An 18,939-nucleotide genomic window follows, 5' to 3' on the forward strand; every position below is an offset into this window, starting at 1 on the left:
ATAAGGATTAAGCTATAAGATTGTTTTCAGGGGAAGAAAAGGAAAAAAAAAAAAAAAAAAGGAAAACTAAATGGAAGATAGTTTTAGAGAAAGTAACGTTCATAGCACTTGGAGGTAACATAGCTGTCTGTAAACAGGATGCTTAAGGAAAAGATACTTGGTCTCTTTATGATTCTTTCTGTGGCCTTCTAACTGAAAAGTCTGACTGTGTGAACCCTGGTTATCTGTGTTACAGAAAACTGATGTGTTTTGCAAGCTGAGATTCTTCTGCAACAGAGCAAAGTAGGAGAGACATGGTCTTGTGGTTTGGGTTACTATCATGTAATTTACACAGACTGTGTAACAGCCAATTTTGTGATTTAAAAACTTCATTTAACTGCTAAAGGATGAATGTGCCCCATGAATAGTTTCTCGTGTTCATGCACATTGCCAGTGATTTACTACTGAGAGAAGTCCTAGCAACTGTAAACAACTAGATAATTCATCAGAACATCACACATAAGTATATCTCCAGTGATTTTTATATCACAGTTAGTCTAATGCATTAACTTTTTATCTGTGGAGCTCTTCCGTAATAATCTACTTCTCATTTTATGGGATAGACCATGAAAGAATTTCTTGAAATATCTAAAAGACAACATTGGATGACAAAAGGGGAGAGACAGAATGGGTTTTGAAGTGTCGATGCAGTATTACAGATTGTGTTGCCATTCATAGAGGAGAAGACTACTTTGGTTATGATACCAAAATATTTCTCTTCCACATCTGTAAGCTACACTAATTATTTTATGCTTAGAAGCTTAAAAGATCCTGAGAAGTTAATTTCAAGCTCTTAGTAAAGTCTACATGGCGAACATGATATTATTCCCCTTGTGTGGTTTAGATTAACACGTATCTTTCTCAGTGACAACTATTAAACTGAAAGATTTATTTTCACATATCATGGATATCAGAAATGATAAGAGTACGTAAATTGTTGGAGGTTTGGACTTACAAGTCTACTGAAGGCTTTAAGTGCCTGATTAATGTTTAAGAGCAGAAGAAACCCTACTGAATTCAGGTGGGACCATGTTTTTGTGAAGCAGCACAACTTGTTTTAGTACACCCCGTGCACTTTTGTACCCACACATACCCTACCCCCTGTGTCCGTGTCTCCCCCATATGCTCCCCGCTGCTCCAGCCCACCCCCTTCACCCACACGAGTTTTTAACCCACACGAGTTGTTTCCCCCTGCGCCCCCTGCTCTCCTGTCTCCTGCCCTGCCTCCCTCCTTTCCCTCCTCCGTATTCCACACCACCACCCCCCATCATCCATCAGGCTCCAGACCCCTGATGTGCTGCCTGCACCATGTTCTCTGTAATTTTTTTTCCTTCTTTTCCTTACAAGTTGTTGTTGTTTCTTTTTCATGATGATTAAACTGTTTTCGTTTCAAGCCACCAGTTTTCTCACTTTTGCCCTTTCCGATTGTCTCTCCGTCCCGCTGGGGGCGGGGGAGCGAGTGAGCGGTCGCGTGGGCCTTCGTTGCCGGCTGGCGTTAAACCAGGACACGAGGTGAGTTGCAAGCCCTGCCTGGCTAATGCTGGAGGCTCTCTGTGTTCCTCCTGCCATCTCGACGGGCCGTCCTTGTTCTTCATCGCCGCTTTATAGCGAGTGCCTCTCGCTCTGTAAGCGGCAGTACTGGGGCCGTGTTGCAGGCGGCAAAGGGCAGTTGTGACGCTTGCTGGCAGGAGCGGCAAGGAGTGCGGAGCCACGCTCCTGTAGGGAGCAAAGATGGAACCTCGAGGGCTCTATGGTCCTCTGCTGAGGACATCTAATATCCCGACAGGCCTCTTTGCTTTCCCTGCCTCACGTCTGATTACTTTGCACGCCAGAGGGCAGGGCGGTAAGTAACACTGTGCAGCATCTTTTCGATAAGAGACAAGCCCCGCGCAAGAAGCCTTGCGTGCGTGCAGGATTAGGAGAGCAGCGTTCTGATAGCACGGAGGTGCCCACCCCGACCGAGCCCCAGGGTCGCCGGGGTATCGCTGGCTTGCAGGTGGGCCGCTCGCTTCTGGTGCGCTGGGCCGCGGCCTTTCCTGCCGAACAGAGCTGCCCCTCCGGCACGAAGCAGCTTTGGGTCTCTTGTGGCCTGCCTTCAGGCTGTCACCTGAACCAGGCGTTATTTTTTGTTGTAAATCTCTCGCCAGCGTCTGCTGCCTGGCTGCTGTCGCTCCTGCAACCCTGATGCCACATGCAGAAGGATACAGCAGACCCTGGGGCTTGCTGAGGTGCACCGCGGGGTCCGTATGCCGCACGGCCACATAGCGTGCGAGCGAGCGAGGCTCCGTGCCTAGGAAGCCTCGTCTTGCAAGACCTGTGTTACTCCTAGGGGGAGGATGGCCGTGCTGCCGGAGTTACAGAAGAGGTGGGGAGCAGGAGAGGAGCAGAAAGAAGCATCTGAACTGGCAAATTCTCCTGGCAGTGCCAAGAACAAGAGCTGTGGTGAGCCCTGGGCCCTTGGGGCCCCGTCTCCCCTCTTCGGCGTTCTGGTCCCTCCCTGCCCCTCCCTCCCCTGGTCCCTTCTCTTTCCCACACCCCTGCCCATTTTTTCTTTTTTTTTTTTTTTCTTTCCTCCCTTGTACCTCTGATACTGAAAAGCTGGTCAAAGAAACTCCCTAAGACTCGTTTTGGAGTTTTAGAAAGCGGGCATTCTTCATTGCAGTGCTGGATGCACGGGGGATAGTTCCACCTAGTGTGCATGCCACAGCTTTAGCACAAACAGGTTATATAGAATAACTAATTGCTTATTAATCAGATTAGTACACATATACATAAAAACGACGGCAACCGATTATCATAGTACTGCCTACATCCAATCATGCGCAATGAAGGATCCATTTGAGATGAAGGGCTGCTTTTGCGACCACCGACCTATTTGAAGTTCTTGCTGGCTGTCCTCGAAGTCTTTATTCTTGTCCTTGTTCTTTGATCTTGAAGCTTAATGCAGTTTCAATCACATGTGGTCAGTTTCAGCATTGTTCTCATTTAGTGTACAGGAACATCTAGTCATAAGAGCAAAGAACTGCAAAACTTATGAATAATTACTAGTTAGTCACTTCACTACACTTTTGTAATTATGTCCCCAGGTACCCTTTGTCTACTGTTTCAACAATAATGTTAATACATGATCATTTATCAAATCTCACTTATACAGTTATCTAACAGCAAACCAGTTTTCATCAGTCTACATTCTAAAGGAAGTGTTGTATTGTGAGCTGACCTGTTTAGCTCGAGTCCTAATTAGGGCAGCTGCTAGCCTCCCCCTTTGCTGGAATTCCTCTACTCATTTGGTGTTATTTTCTTAATATGCTGAAATACAGTTTGTGATTTTAATTTTTCAGATGTGTTGTCATAAGGGTGTGGTGATGCTCAACAGATGCCCCATCCTGTGGGAAGCACCCCCTCCATGGGGCAGGCAGTGTGGATTATCTGGTGTTGGGTCAAGAACCCAGAGCGGAATTGCTGTTGCAGATTATCCCAGATGAGGTTACCTACTCTGGATTACCTGGGTGGAGCCCCTGGTGAAGGTAAACCTCATGCATGACCCCCCCCAGCCTGTGCATGTTCTTGTGCACATATCTTACCACCGCAAACTAGCCATCTAACCCACCTTCCCTGTGAGTTTTTTCCCATGCCGATTGGTGGGGGCATCACCCCCTTCCCCCCACCCGCTGTGTATCCCTGAAGTTCCATGTTTTCTTGGTGTCATTTGTGGCTGCAGCCCCCCTCCCCCCCACCCCAAACCGCGGGGGTGTGGCTTCTGCTGACCCTTTCCTGCATGACTGCAGGGGGTGTTGTTGCCCCCCTGCCCTGCCCTGGCCTGTCCTTGTAGGGCATGGCTGCTGCCTGTTCCCCCCCATGTATTTCCATGGGGGTTTTTTGGTGTCTTTTGTGCTTTGGGGCTCTTGTACCTCTGTTAAGGGAGTCAGCTGGAGACATGCTCAGGGGGACTCTGCATCATTGGCTATTCACAGGAAATAATTTGGTTTGCAACCAGAGATATTTTGGAGACGGAATTCTTAAGGGATCTAATTCTGCTTTTTGATTCATTCCTATCCAGAAGGTAGTTCTGGTAGAAGTAAGGAGGTATGCACAGTCTTGCTAGAAATGAAGCATAACCCCAGAGTGTTTTGGCTTTTTTATAGGAAACTAAAGCACATCATTTTTGATAACAACATTGTCATTGCATTTAATGAGCTAGTTTCCTACCTAGTTTGGAAGGGCATCTATTGTTTTCTATCTAGGCCCCAGACAAATTAAGTTGAATTCCCTACCTGGTCCCATTGCTGATGCAATAGGTGTAGCTGTAGCACAGGAGCAGGTATCATCGTTGTCAGTAAGGGTCACTTTCTCTGTTCAGGGTCTCATTTGCTGTAAATTTAAGGCAGGTGAGAACAGTGCTGCTGCTCCTCCAGCTGACTTTATAGCTGCTGGTGGTTTGCCCTTCCCCTTTCCCAGGGGATTGTGCTAAGGGTGGTGGGCGGGGGCTCGGGGGTATTTGAGCCACAGCCTCTGCTGAGGGAGCTCATTGTGCTCCTGGGTTTCTCTGGTGTTGGTGCTCAGTTCTTCCTTGAGTGCTTTGCAGCTTTTGAGCTGGCTCAGCCCTTTGGGAAGAGGTGTCTGCCTGAGGTAAGAGCTTCAGGACCAGTCAAGGTTCAGCAGCATGTGTGGTAGAAAGTAACACTTTGTCCTGGGTTCAGCTGGGATAGAGTTAATTTTTACAGGAACCTGGGATGTGGGGGGCATAGCTGGGGCAGCTGACCTGAACTAGCCAAGGAGCTATTCCATACCATGTGATATCATGCTCAGTATATAAATGGGGATCGGGCCCGGGGAGCGCTCGACTTTCGGTGGGGGAAGTGGTGGAGCGTTGGGTTCCGGGTGGTGAGCAGTTGCACTGTGCATCACTCTTTTTGTTTACTCTTTCGTTAGTACTGTTGTTGTTGTTGTTGCAATTTTGTTTTGTGTTGTCCCAGTAAACTGCCTTTATCTTAACCCTTGAGGTTCCTTTTTTTTTTTTTTCCTTTTCTCTCCTCTGTCTCCTCCCTATCCCACCGGAGGGGGGCGGGAGGAGTGAGCGAGCGGCTGCGTGGTCCTTTGTTACCGGCTGGGCTGAAACCACGACACACTTGTATGCAGCTTTTTTTTTTTTCCCCCTTTCTTTTTTTCAGGTCAGTAATTTTGTTTCGAGTGTTCTGTTTCTCGAAATGAGCATTCAGTGATGGAGTTAAGTATTCTTTATTGCAGCGCTGGAAGAACGGAGGATCGCTCCTCCAAATGTGCTTTCTGGCTGGGACTAATTGTATAGGTTAAATACCTGCCTTACATACATATTCATAAAATTTCTGAGAAATAATATACATATTCATTGATTTTCCGAGAAGTCATTAGCATATGTAAATGTCCTTTATGCATGCGTGTTGAAGGTCTTCGGTGGTCTTCTGGAGTCCTCTGGTGGTCTTCCATAGTCTTCCTCACTTGTCCGCTGTTTGAACTTTGTTGTACGAGTTTGCGCAGTACGATCCCCTTCTGGGCCCCACAAACAACTTCTCTGCTTATCACCTAGCTTTTGGCTCAGTCACCACAAGAGACAGAACATATTTTCTTATCAAACAGAATACCTCCTCAAAGAGGGCATGTTATTTTGTCTTATATTACAGACACAGGAATCTTGTGCTTTATGTCCTTGGCTTGTCTACGTAAATCAACTTACGGAGGCAGTTGTTAACCTTCTAACAAATTCCTGAGTCTTTTATTTAGCAATACACTGAGTCTAAACATACGTTCTATTTCTACATCTACTAGGCCTAGTGTCAGTTTCTGCATCAGTTCAGGGGTAGAAAGATGGTTTAATAGTATGCATTGTTTGGGGTTTTTTTTTTGTTGTTTGTTTTTTTTTTATTATTCTTCATGCATTGTGTTTTCCTGCAATTCCCAACTTTATTGAAGAAGGAACGTTGGTTTTTTAACAGTTCTGCTGTGTAAGTTGTTATCTCTCTTAACGGGACTGATGGTGACATTGTTTAGCAGGGGTTAGGGTGAGCATCTTGTATGTATTTGTATATGGAGTTTTAGTACTACTGATGAAAGCAGAAGGGCCGTGAGGCACAGTGCCCTTCAGGGTTTGGGGTGCCTTTCCTCATTGCCCACAGAATGCCACGTTGTCCTTAGAATCTTTGCAGCTGGTGGCAGGCCCCTCGTAGATTACAAGGCTTGGGACTTGACTTTCTTTTGTGGGCATGTAGCAGAGCTCAGAGTCTCTGGGGAGCTGTAGGTTAGGGGGTGCCCCCAGAATTTGGGATGTTGCTCAGAAGAGCGGCTCTTGAGGAGTAGCCACTGAAGGGGGTTCAGGAGTGCAGATTGAGGGCAGGAGGTGTCAGGAAGCAGTGGGGTTCCTTTCCTGACAGTTGAGGAGAAGAAAAGGGGTTTCTTAAGTTTTGGGACTGCTGGGGAAAGGGAGGAGGGTTCACCAGCCCTTCTCAGAGGAGTTTTGCAGTTGGATTTGAATGTCATAGAATCGTAGAATGGTTTGGGTTGGAAGGCACCATAAATATCCTCTAGTTCCAACCCTCCCCCATGGACGCCGTCCGCAAGACCAGGTTGCTGAAAGCCCCATCTGACTTGGCCTTGAATGCTTCCAGGGAGGGAGCATCCGCAGGTTCTCTGGGCAACGCGTTCCAGTGCCTCGCCACCCCTAGTGAGAAACGTCTTCCTAACGCCTAAACTAAATGTACCCTCCTTAGGACTAAAGCCGTTACCGCCTTGTCCTATGGCTGTACTCCCTTGTAAAAAGTCCCTCTGCAGGTTTCTTATAGGCACCCTTTACGTACCGTGAAGTCTGCTATAAGGTCTCCCGAAAAGCTGCATGCCGGTGAGCGGTCCGAGAAGGTGAGGCGGTCGTCGGCCGGGTCGGTGTTGAATAGCAAAGTATTATGGGGCTGCTCGGTTCAGCCTTTACCTTCTGTTGTGGAGGTGCTGTGTGGGCTATCTTTGAATTGGATGAGCGTTTCAGGTGAGCTGTGGGTTAGCGAGGAGGAGCGTGGGGCCGATGGCTTCTCACGAGTGCCACGCTAACGTGGTTTCTCTCGGTACCTTAGATACCACGAGTGATGATGGCTGCAGGGTCTGAGTCTGGAATGAGCGGGGAAGTGAACACGGTGGCACTTGTGAGGAGGGGGGAGTTGGGGAAGTAGTTGGCGTTGGCCAGCGGGATGCTTACTCCCTTTTCTGATTTGTTTGTGTTTGTTTTTTCATTGCAGATGTTGAAGAGCAATGTTCCCCTTGAGGAACATCCCAGTTAGCCCGTGTGGTTTTGTGGAGGATGGATTTGGACCCTCAGCCCTCTGAAAGCTAAGTTGAGGGACCAGGCTGAGAGGAAGGGACAAAGCTGGGAATAGCAGGGAGGAGTTTTTAAAGTTAGCGCAGGAGAGAGGGCTGTCCCAAAGCAGTCGCCTTTGCGCAGGAGAAGGGAGCGGGTTGCTTTTCAGCACGAGACCCGTGTGTGCCGGGCAGGGCAGTTCCAGCCCGTGTCCGCGGTGGCGTGTAGTTTGTGTAGTCTGTCTTGTGCGCTTAGACCTTCCTCGGGTCTCGATGTCCTTGTCGCGCTTTGCGCCAGAGGAGCGAGGCATGCGCTTCGGGTGCTGTCCCTAGGGTTTTGAATGCTCTTACTCATTGGCCTGGTGCCAATCGGGTGCTTCTTTTCTTGCGCTCGGAGCTCTAAAGCATGGATCGGTCTTGGCGGGTTCCGGTCAGTGCTCTATGGCAGCATTTTTTCAGCCTGCATCGGCAGCTCTGCTCTCTAGCCGTCCGTTTTCTCGGAGTGGGACTTCTTCCCCGCATCCTGACATCCTTAGGTCTCGACGCCAGGCTTCTGGCGCATCTGTCGTCTGGGTTTTGACAGTGCTGTCTTGTAACGGGCCGCTCCGTTTGACTCCTCTGGGTCTGCTGTGGAGCCTCCTGGCCTCGCGGTTGCGGCCCCGTAGGTCATCTTGCCCGACGGCGCCTCCCGTCCGGGGGTCATTCTTCTTGCTGAGAGTTTTCTCTCTCGTTGAATCACCTCGTTGGTGGCGTTCCACGTGGTGACGTTCTGCACACGGTGTGCTTGGCTTGGAGCTGCTCTGCCTGGGGGGGTGTGGAGTCAGGGGTAGGTGGAACAGCGATAAGAGTCTACGGGTGAAACGTTGATGTGCCTAGACCGTTTAGGTGAGGGTTGTACAGTCATCTCGGCTCGAGTAGCCGTCAGCGGCCTGCGCGGACAGCCGTGCCGATAGTGTTTCACGGAGACAATTGGAGCCGTGTGGCAGGGGTTGTTGAGGGGCAGTGAAGCGGATTTGAGTCTCTAAGGTGTTAAGACTTGCATGTGATGGGCTCCAAGTTTGGCCCTGGGTTTTTTTGGTTGGTGGGGTGTAGGGTTTAGGGTTACTCCGTGCGGGGCCCGGATGATAGAACACCAGTATGATGATCAAAGTCGCCCCTTTATTGAGCTTAGCTGATCATTCTTACACAACTCTCTAAGTTGTTTAGAAGCTTTGATTGGCTGCTGCACGCAAGCATGTGGTGTCCACGCGCACAAGCGTAAGCGGTGATTGGTTACATCGATACTGTCCACGCGTAGAAACATAAGATACAGTTAGTTATACTCGCTCTGTACACGTGCATACACACAGGATATAATTGGCTATGTTAGAGCATGCAAAACTTGTCTTAGTCCAACTGGTCGAGATAAGCCCCTGAATTGAGGTCGGTTGTGCCAAGTTCCCTTTATCGTGGAATGTGCACCTGTGTTTTTCTAATTGGGATCTTTCTTCTTCTATCTTCTTGTTTGTTCTGTTCAGAGCCTTCAAAGGTGTCTGGAACTCTCTTGCGACCATGAGCTACTTTCAGGGCCAGTAACTAAGTTCCATATAATTGAACCCTACAGTGGGCAGGGGGGTGTGTGTGTTGGGTTTTTTTGTTGTTTTTTTGTTTGTTTTTTGGTTGTGTGTTGTTTTTTTGTTGTTGTTGTTTTTAAAAGGACAGGCTGTAGCTGCATTCCAGATGGTCTTTGTAGATGGAATCAAGACCTCTGGAGTTGTGAAGCTCTTGCTCTGCATCCAGGTGACTCATTCAATATGTTTGGTTTGGTTTTTTTTCAGATGTGGAGGGACAGGATGTGTCCCACAGAGCGATGGGGGAAGGCAGCAGAGTTGAGTCTGTGAGTGGACTCTGAAGGAAGATGCATCTGGTGGCTCTATGAGACTGCTTTGCTTTGCTGTGTTTTGCAGTTTTCTTGCATTGTATTGGTCTGTATTTGCCTTTGCCCTGTGGTGTTTTGTTGTGTATTTGTATCGACTGTCATGTGAGACTGTCTCGCATTGCCTGGCCCTGCATTGTGTTTTGTATTGCAGTGCTCTGTACTTGTATGGATTGCCACCTGAGACTGCCTTGCCTTCTATGGTTCTGTATTGGTTTTGTATTGTTTTGGTCTGTACTTGTATTGACTGTCACGTGAGAGTCTCTTGCATTGGCCCTGTTCTGTTTTGTCTGGTATGGCAAGGCTCTGAGTTGTTTTGCCTTGACTGAGGTAAGAGTACTGCCTTGTATGGCATTACATTTGCATGTGAATTACATGGGTCTATGTTTGTGTGTGTCTTGTATGGCATTGTAGAGGCAGCGTAGAAGGTTTAATGACTTCGGGCTCTTTGCATGCAGAGTTGAGGGGATCGCAATTGGACTGTGAACTAGCATTGAGTAAGGCAGGAACTGGGCAATGGTGTTCATCTTGTTTATGCAGATGCTTTGTGGCAAGTCTCTAGAAATGGTCAAGGCCTTGAGGTCTAAGTAGCAGCGTGATGGGTCTTGGAGCGATCGGTAACTTTGGGACAGCTCTGTGTTTGTGATGCTCTGGTTTTTTCAAGTGTCATGGAGGACACTGGCTGTGAGGATGTGTTATTTTTGGAATAGGTGGGAAGCAGGGTAGGGGAGTGGTGGAGGACTTCTCTCTCGAGGATGAAGTGTCTGTTGACAAGCTTTGTGTGTTGTTTTTGCAGGTGATGACAGGGCACGAGAGGTGCTTGAAGGAACCTTGCGTTTAGGTGACATGGCGCTACGGAGGTTGGACTGTGACACGTGGCACTGTGAAAGCTAATTATCGGGTTGAAAATGCACGGATGGTGGAGATGATGGTGCGTGTTGAAATGTTGGTGTAACGGAAGGGCAGTTTGTGGGGAGGTTGGTTGGAAGGAGGTTGGGCTGGGGCCTGGGTTTTTGCAGGTAGGGTGCTTTTTTGAGGCCCCTGCTGCTGCAGACGGGGTGACGGCCTCTTGAGGCCTGTGGACGGTATGATGGATGAGTTGAGAGTGAGGGCTGGCGTTCATGTGATCTGAACGAGTGGTGTGTTGTGAATGTCTCTAACCTTGTAGGGTTCTGTGGTTAAGCCTTTTTGGTTTTTTTTCCTTTCAGGTTGGATGTAGAGTTGAGATGTTTTTCAGGGAATTAGGAAAAAAACCCCAAACTTAGAATAAAAAACCCCAGCTGGGATATGGGTTGGTTTTTGGTGTGTCCTCCCCTGCCCCATTTATTTTTTCTTTTCCCTGGTCCCAGCTGCTCCATGAAGCAGTGTTGATTGCCAATGTTTGGACTGGGGTCTGCCTCGGGCCTGGGTTTTCAAAGGCAGGGCGATTTGTTTGTTTGTTTGTTTGTTTTCCAAGGCTCCCGGGAACGGTGTTCCTGTGGAGCGCTCCCCTGGAACCTGGTAATTGCCAGTCAGCACAGAGAGATATGTTGTTCGGTGGATGGTCTTTGGAAGACAGTTGAGGATTTTGTGGGGGGAGTTGGACTAGATGGCCAGCATGGAGTAGGCCAGGGTTGTGAAGTGCGTGAGTGTAACTGTATTTGTCTGTGGTGGGTTTGTAAAATATTTGGTTGCTCTTTGTAGCTTGTGATGTAATGATATTTTTCAATTTCTGGTTTTGTGTCGAGGTGTGGAAGTGGACGGTCTGTCAAGATGATTGGAGGTCACTCGTTTGGTGCCCGGGAACAGGGATCATGGCGGTAATGTCACCTCAGGGAGTAAAACTTCTGGATGTGCAGCGATGTATGTAATGGGAGCGAGGAATGTGGAAAAGACCACTCCGTAGAGCATTGCAGGTACTAAATAGTGGCATTTCTTCTTCAGGTAATGCTAAATTTTTGGAGTTTACATGTATTTGTAAAAATAGTGATTAAAAGAGGACTAAATCTAATAGTGTCAAATATTTGACGAGTGAGGCCATAAGTCTTTTCTATATATTGTAGAAAAAGTACATTGTAGAATTGGATTGAAATACTGACATAGCTGAATCTATGTGGAATGAGTAATGGACCAAATGAAGCACTAAAAATAAAATGTAAAAAAGACAGGTAATTATGTGTCCTTGTGGGAATTACAGTACTAATGGTAATCACAAAGGGAAGCGTAGAGGGAAGCATGGGCGTTTAGTGCCCATAGGTAAACTTAGCTGTTGAAGTAAGTGAAAGTGTCTGTTGGAATTAGGCATCCAAGGGCGAGTTGTAGATACCTTGAGGTAAATGTAGCTGCTGCTGGGTTAATGGAAAGGGGGTGCATTCCTTCCTCTAGTGATTGCAGAACTTTGAAATTGGAGCTGTAGGTAGAGAACTGTGAAATGGGCTCGGGCGTGGTGCGGCGCCGAAATGGGCTCGGGCGTGGTGCGGCACCGAAATGGGCTCGGGCGCATGTGTTACTTTTCTTAAAGGGGCTGAGGTACTGTGTAACTCTGAAATGGGCTTGATGAGTGGATAACATGTGTGTAATATGTGAGGGTTTTTTTTATTCTGTTGTCCTTCTCTTTCCCTGACCCTTTGTGGTGCTCTCTACTCTTTTCATTCATGTCTTCTCTCTCTCTCTCCAACCTCCTGTGCTTTTCATAGTCTCTCTCTATCTCTTGTCATTATTATCATCTGACGCTCTGTGTTACTTTCTGTCCCATCGTATCATGTTGTATGTTTCTCCTGCTTTTTTCTTCATCTGTCCAGATCCCTGTCCCTTGTTTCTTCTATTGCTGTCCCTCTGCCTTGCTTCCTCTTGCCATCTTTTCTGTATTTCTCTCTGTTCCCTTCCCTCTTCCATCCTTTCTAACTGTATCCCCCTCTCCAGCTAGCTGTCCCTTCTCTTTTCTCTCTTCCTCCATGTCTCTCTTGCAGCCTATCAATGACAGTTGTTTTTTCCTCCAGTGCTGTCCTGCTCTGTCCCTTGTTTCTCACTCTCGTTCTGTCATGCTCCCTGTGTCTTTTTGGAACTCCTCCATCTCTGTCCTGTAGCCTATCACTATTTTTTTCTTCTGCCATCCCTTTGTCCTTCTTCCAGTCTTTGTGTCTCTCTCCCTTTGTTCTCCCTCCCTTCTTTTTTTTCCTTTCTTGCTACATCTCTGTTCTGTACCACAAAAGCACGGAGGGTGTTTAGTAACAGAGAAGAAGGATATAGGCAAGGACAAAGGAAATTAATGGCTGTTATTCGGGAAGAAAGGGGAAGAGGGCCTAGACGAGACTTGCCCCGACTGGGCAAGGATCAATGCGCTTTGTGTAAGAAATTCAGTCATTGGTAGAGGGAATGCCCAGGGAACAAGGAGCATCAGAGGGCTCAAACAGGAAGAACAGTAGCCTCTGTGAAGGGAGACTGACGAGAACCTGGGGAATCTACCCTAGCGGATCCACTGGTTATAATTAAGCTAGGGAAAACAGAACAAGAGGTAGAATTTTTGGTAGATACAGGAGCAACATACTCGGTTTTGAATCAGGCTTTGATGCCCCGGGGAATGATTATGTCACGGTGAAAGGAGCGACTGGCCAAAGTGAAAAGGCATAGTTTTGTAAACCTTTAGAATATAAATTAGGAAAACAGTGGGGCATTCATAAATTTTTATATATGCCGAACTCCCCAAAGGCCCTTTTGGGAAGGGACTTGTTGGAACCATTGGGAGCAAAAATTGTATTCAAGAAGGGAGAAATTACTCTGGAGGTAAAAGATCAGCAAAATATTCAAATATTGAGCCTAACCTTAACCAGTCTCCCCCTAGAAGGAATCATTAATGAGGACATCTTAAAGCAAGTGTACCCGGGGGTATGGGCTACCGATGCACCTGGAAGAGCGAAAAGTGTTCCACCTGTTGAAGTTAGGATCAAGCAAGGCCAAAAGCTGGTAAGAATTAAACAATATCCCCTAAAGAAGAAAGACAGAGAAGGAATCCGGCCGGTGATAGAAAAATTTTTGCAGTTGGGACTATTAAAAGAGTGTGAGTCTGAATTCAATCCCCCTATATTACCTGTTTGGAAGCCCGATGGGTCATATTGGGTGGTCCAAGACTTATGGGCGGTGCATAAGATAACTGAAGATCTTTACCCAGTAGCGGCGAACCCATAGACCCTGTTAACCGTACTAACACCTGAATTGACTTGGTTTAGTGTTTTAGATTTGAAGGATGCTTTCGTTTGCCTCCCTCTCCATGAAGCCAGGCAAAACTTACTCACATTTGAATGGGAAAAGCCCAAGAGCGGTCGAAAGACCCAGCTCACTTGGACGGCCTTGCCACAAGGATTTAAGAATAGGCCTACCGTTTTTGGCAATCGGTTTGCGAAAGACTTGGAATCCTGGGAAACCCCGTCTGAGGAGGGGAAGCTGTTGCAGTATGTGGATGATATCCCGATCGCCACCAAAACAGAGAAAGATTGTACGACGTGGGCGGCGAGTCTCTTGAATTTCCTGGGACTTCAGGGGTACCGGGTATCCAAGAAAAAGGCACAGGTAATGCAAGGCAAAGTGAATTATTTGGGCTATGAAATTAGTGCGGGACAAAGACCTTTGGGACAGGCCTGTAAAGAGGCAATATGTCAAACTGGGAGACCTCAGACAGTAGAAGAGTTATGGACTTTTCTGGGAATGACAGGGTGGTGCCGATTGTGGATCTATAATTACGGATTGCTTGTTAAACCACTGTATGCGTTGACAGCCACTAAGCAGAAACACCTTGAGTGGAATAAGGAGACCGAACGAGCCTTTGAGCTACCGAAAAAGACTTTGATGTCGGCCCTGGCCTTAGGACTCCCAGATGCGAGTAAGCTGTTTCTTCTTTACTCCCATGAGAAGCAGGGCATTGCTCTGGGAATATTAGCACAAAACCTGGGCCCGTATCGATGGGCAGTTGCCTACCTCTCTAAGCAGTTAGACACGACTGCAAAAGGTTGGCCTGGATGCCTGCGGGCGGTTGCGGCTGTGATACTAAATACACAGGAAGCCCGAAAGTTTACTCTGGGCCAGAAGATGACTGTTCTGGTGTCTCACGCAGTATCAGCAGTACCGGAAGCAAAAGGCGGACACTGGCTCTCTCCACAAAGATTCCTGAGATATCAAGCTATATTGTTAGCGCGGGATGACGTGGAGATTGTAGTCGCTAACACTGTCAACCCAGCTTCTTTTCTCAGCAGGAACACAGGAGAACCGGTACATCGTGACCGTTTGGAAACCATCGAAGCAACGTACGGCAGTTGCCCAGACGTGAAAGACGGCCCCATGGAAAACGGGGAAACTCGCTTCACAGACGGAAGCAGTTACGTCCTAAACAGTAATCGACACGCGGGATACGCCGTCACTGCCAGCCAAGAGGTAATAGAATCGGGGGCTTTGCCCAGGAACACCTCCGCACAGAAGGCAGAAATAATTGCTCTAACCCGTGCCCTGGAATTGGCCCAGGGCAAAGTTGTGAACATTTATACAGACTCAAAATATGCCTTTGGAGTTGTACACGCACGTGGAGCAATTTGGAAGGAGAGAGGACTAGTGAGTTCTCAAGGGAAAAATATCAAACACGCAGAAGAAATTCTGAAGTTACTGGAAGCTGTCCAGCTCCCTAAGAAAGTAGCAATTATGCATATTAAGGCACACCAGAAAGCGAGCTCAGATTTGGAAAAAGGGAACGAGCTGGCGGACAGAGAGGCAAAACAAGTGGCCAAAACACAGGTAAAAACAGAAGGGGCCTTAATTCCTGATAGGTGGATTTCCCTAGAAGGTAAGCCAGAATACACTAAGGAAGATCAAAAGCTCATTACAGGTTTAGAAGGGTCATATAATGAAGAGGGTTGGGCTCATACCCCACAGGGAAAGCTAATCGTTCCCTCTTGCTTATTATGGCATTTGATAGGGGAGGAACATAGGAAAAGACATTGGGGAACAGAAGCCCTGTATAATCATCTGATAGGAGAAATTGTGGCTAGGAATTTATACGCCACGGTGAGGCAGTGCGATCGCACAACAGTGTGATCTTTGCCTCCAGACTAATCCTAAGAGCACCCCCAAGCTGGAAATGGGCCAGACTGGAAAAGGCAATGGGCCTGGACAACAATGGCAAATTGCTAATGTTTATTCATTACTAAAACACACCCACTTGTGATTTGCAGCTACGCATGTTCCGTAGCTTTCTCATGGGAACTTCTTCAAAAGTTACTTATGAAGTTATGCCAAGGTCACACTGTCCCTGTTTTTCTCCTGATATCAGCAAAGCCAGCTATTTTCGGCCAAGGCCTAGTCTTGCTGCTCAAACTGACATTCTTTCACACAGAACTCTGCTCGCACAGCTTTTCTATAGACCCGTGTCCTTTTTCATGAAGCCAATTCCCAACAATTCCCCCTTTTTCTTTTTGTGCGAGTAGAGCTTGGTGTGTCAGCTTTGAGACTCCTTTTATCATGCACCCATACGGAATTCTAACTATTACACAGATTAATATCAATATACCCAACCATCATAAGGCTTCCTTAATCAATGACATTACCCATAGTGTTATCCCGCCGAATATTGATTGTAACACTCCATCAAACCAACTAGTTTCTTGCTGGATCTTTGTGTATGTTTCTTCAGCCAATCTATTTGTTTGTATATAGATTGAGGTAAAATTTTAACACCTGCTGTATTGCCCTTTGCAAAGATCTGTGAACACAATTAATTAAACACAGTAAAAACAACATTATACCTAATAAAATACATAAGCACACAAAAAGAGGTTTGATTAATAGCTTTAGCTAGTGACACCCAAACATTCTTACTGTCCCATGGTGTTAACCGATGTGGATCAATCACCGGTGTCACTGTCATGCTGCTTACTACAGTCAGTGTGTTCCATATCAATCTCAGCATAAGGTTTCAAATTTATGGGTAAATCGGGAACGTATCTGCCAGACATGGATGATGTGATGGGGGTTTTTTGTTGTGGTTTGGTTTTTTTTGTTTTGTTTTTTTTGTTTTTTTTTTTTTTGTCCAATTGCTGCCAAGGCTTGCCATCCCAGTGCACTTAGTTGTCTTGTAGAAGTTAAGGTACCGCTGCCCCACAATAAATCCAGCAGCGGCTGTAAGTCTGTATTTGTAATACCACAACAAGGTTGAATCCACTGTAGGTCTCCGTTTAAATCTTTCTCCCTCTTTTTGTTTTTGAGCAATCCAGGCTTGCTTAATAACTTGGGATGCCATTTTCCTTAATAAGCTGAACAAGGTAAAACTGTTACAATAGCTAAAATCACAGTAACTACAATAATGCCCATAATTCTTTGAGCCAACCCGTTACCCCTAATGACCCAGACCATGAGGAAAATGAACCATCTATACATTCTTGTGCCATCTTGCTCCACGAACTCAGCCCAGCAATCGGTAGGTGCCAGCTTTCCATGGGCGTCCCCACAGAGGCAACGATGGCCTCACTGTACACCAGCCCGATGCTCTTCGGAAAATCCCAGTATTTATACATTTGCAGAGGAACGGGTTTTAGCACCCGTGGCCAGCGGGTGCCAAAAGTCCGCCTCGGTTGCAATCTATGACGCATGCGCTCGCTGGCCAGGCGCGCTGCACGAGTCATAGCCATCTTGTCTATTGGTTCATGGGCTTTACGATACAGTTGCGATGCACAGAGAATCTTGACCTGTTATGTTAGCCAAGGTGACCTATACATTAGTTTTTGGCTGAGGTAGTATTCATATTGCCACATCATCTATGATGCTCCAGATGATGATGGTCATGCAAATCGAACAGGAGTCCATCGTGGGCCTGTATCTGTGGAAACACAATCAACCTCGTTCCCAGGTTATTAATGGAAATAGACCTTACCCCTAATTTTGGCTTTAACTTTTACCCCACACTGTCTTCCCGTAATCACACTATGTTTAATCAAATTATGCTTTACACACTTTTTACCTAAAGCAGGTTCTATATACAATAAGGCACGCTGTTCTGAAAACCTCTCTGAAGGACTCCGTGTCCACTAGTAATACTCTATTAGTTAGAATCTGTCAGATCAGTGGCTCCAGCACCTGCCGGTGCCGTGCCAGTCGCCATTGGAACAATTCCGGGTCCAGCATCAGTGCGAAGCCATGGCTTGTCCCACTTAGCAAGGATCTCCCAGTAAGTTTTACTTCTGCTGATCTGCACCATTTCCTGGATTCTGGGTCCTTAGACATTACCATGATTCCTGTACTTTGTTGCGTCCTTTCTGCCTGTAAAAGAACATGATGCACTACCATTGGTGGGTCTTTGTGATCACCTGTCAATCTAAGATAATTTAGCACAAATCAGTCTTTGGCCAATCGTTCCTCTGGGAGTAAGCCCTGGGTTCCCCCTTTTTGTTTTTGCAGCATGTTCTTTTAGGGTTTGGTTGGCCCATTCGACAATAGCCTGTCCTGTGGGAAGATGTGGAATACCGGTACCGTGGTGAATTCCCCACAAATTACAAAATCGAGCAAATCGTGTAGAACCATAGGCTGGGCCGTTGTCCATCTTAATTTCTTGAGGCACACCCAGTACTGCAAAAGAAGCGTGAAGATGTCATTCAATATGTAAGGCCTTTTCTCCAGTTCGTGCCGTGGCCCACATGGCAGCAGGATAGGTATCAATACACACATGCACAGAATGCTTTGCACCAAACCACATGACATGGGTGAAATCCATTTGCCACAACTGCAATGGCAAAAGACCTCGTCGGTTAACCCCACAGCCCAAGCCGAGCCCTTCCTTTTGACAATCAGGGCATGCTTTAACGATACCTTGGGCATCAGTAAGTGGTAAGTCAAATTGCTTTGCTAACATCCTAGCGGGTTGGTGCAAGAACGCATGCGATTGCCGTGCTTTGTTGAAAACGATTCCCTGGAGGAGGCTCCCGTGGCGCTGCAACCAATTGGTCAGCTCTGTCATTTCCCGTTTCTCATCTGCACAGTGTTCTCATACCCAAGAGTTCTACCAGAGGGGTCATATTGCCATTAGTGATACCGCAAAGATTCCGCACCCACTGGATATCTCCCACAAGCTTCTGGACATCATGTAACATTGAAATTTCTCATGTTATTTGAACCTTCTGAGGTTTAACATTGCTAGCATTTATGTGCCACCCCAAATACTTCCAAGGTGCTGCCTTTTGCACCTTTTCAGGAGTGATTATTACTCCGCGATGGCTTAAGATGTCCTGCAATTGAGTTAAAATCTCATCCTGTGGCAAGTTACTGAGGTAACTGCTTTCTTACAGGCTCTGATGCCCAGGCCACATACACCTGACGCATCGTGGGGGAATTGCGCATTCATTGCGGTAACACGACCCAATGGTATCTCTTATAGGGTTCTGCCTTGTTAATCGATGGTACCGAAAAGGCGAACCGTTCAGCGCCATCTGGGTGCAATCTTTTAGATTTATAATTAACAAATCCCATTCTTCTGGAAGCATAACTGGAGATGGCAAACCTGGCTGCAGGGCTCCCATACTGTGCATCACCACATTCACAGCTCTGAGATCATGTAACAGTCTCCGCTTCCCACTTTTCTTGGGAATGGTAAATATTGATGTATTCCATGGACTAGTAGAAGGAACAACTTGTCCCGCTCTCAACTGGTCCTCAACTAA

The 18,939-nt window shown here is 47.0% G+C and overlaps 1 long non-coding RNA gene across 1 annotated transcript; it reads left to right on the plus strand.

The window, feature by feature from the left end:
• The first annotated feature begins 8,877 nt into the window (after positions 1-8,877).
• On the plus strand, positions 8,878-11,080 carry LOC126037283 (uncharacterized). Its single transcript, XR_007505585.1, has 3 exons — positions 8,878-9,232; positions 10,068-10,202; positions 10,999-11,080. It is a non-coding gene; the product is annotated as an uncharacterized LOC126037283 (long non-coding RNA).
• The last annotated feature ends 7,859 nt before the right edge of the window (positions 11,081-18,939 follow it).

This window comes from Accipiter gentilis, unplaced genomic scaffold (genome assembly GCF_929443795.1).
Source record: "Accipiter gentilis unplaced genomic scaffold, bAccGen1.1, whole genome shotgun sequence".
Lineage (NCBI taxonomy): Eukaryota > Metazoa > Chordata > Aves > Accipitriformes > Accipitridae > Astur > Astur gentilis.